This window comes from Gossypium arboreum, chromosome 13 (assembly GCF_025698485.1).
Source record: "Gossypium arboreum isolate Shixiya-1 chromosome 13, ASM2569848v2, whole genome shotgun sequence".
Taxonomy (NCBI): Eukaryota; Viridiplantae; Streptophyta; class Magnoliopsida; order Malvales; family Malvaceae; genus Gossypium; species Gossypium arboreum.
Genome location: NC_069082.1, coordinates 96,592,065 through 96,592,722, shown reverse-complemented (window position 1 = coordinate 96,592,722; position 658 = coordinate 96,592,065). Strand labels below are relative to the sequence as shown.

Below are 658 nucleotides of genomic sequence, written 5' to 3'. Positions count from 1 at the left end.
CTTCTTTAACAGGGACTGAATCGAGCATAGTTAGACCTGCTGTAGCTGCAAATACTTTTGAATTAAAACCTAACACTATTCAAATGATACAACAATTTGTTCAGTTTGATGGTTTGTAGGATGAGGATCCCAATGCTTATTTAGCCAACTTCTTAGAACTATGCGATACATTTAAAATTAATGGCGTTTTCTGATGATGCTATACGTCTTCAGTTGTTTCCCTTTTCATTGAGGAACAAAGCTAAACAGTGGTTGAACTCGTTACCCCGAGGGTCAATTACTACTTGGGAACAAATGACCGAAAATATTTTACTAAAATATTTTTCGTCGGCTAAAATGGCTAAATTACGTAATGATATCTCTTCTTTTGTGCAGATGGATTTAGAAACACTTTACGATGCATGGGAGAGATACAGGGACCTTTTGAGAAGATGCCCCCACCATGGGTTACCGCTTTGGCTCCAAGTACAAACATTTCACAATGGTCTGAATCCTTCGACTAGGCAAATGGTTGATGCAGCTGCTGGCGGAACCATCAACAATAAAACACTGGAAGATGCCTATGAGTTTATAGAGGAGATGTCACTGAATAACCATCAGTGGCAAGTCATGAGGATAAAGCTAACAAAAACAGCCGATGTTTATAACATCGATTCGA

The 658-nt window shown here is 38.8% G+C and overlaps 1 non-coding gene across 1 annotated transcript; it reads right to left on the bottom strand.

Moving 5' to 3' along the window:
* Nucleotides 1-342: 342 nt before the first annotated feature.
* LOC128287714 (small nucleolar RNA R71) lies at nucleotides 343-449 on the bottom strand. The gene has a single exon (XR_008278414.1). It is a non-coding gene; the product is annotated as a small nucleolar RNA R71 (small nucleolar RNA).
* Between the last annotated feature and the right edge of the window lie 209 nt (nucleotides 450-658).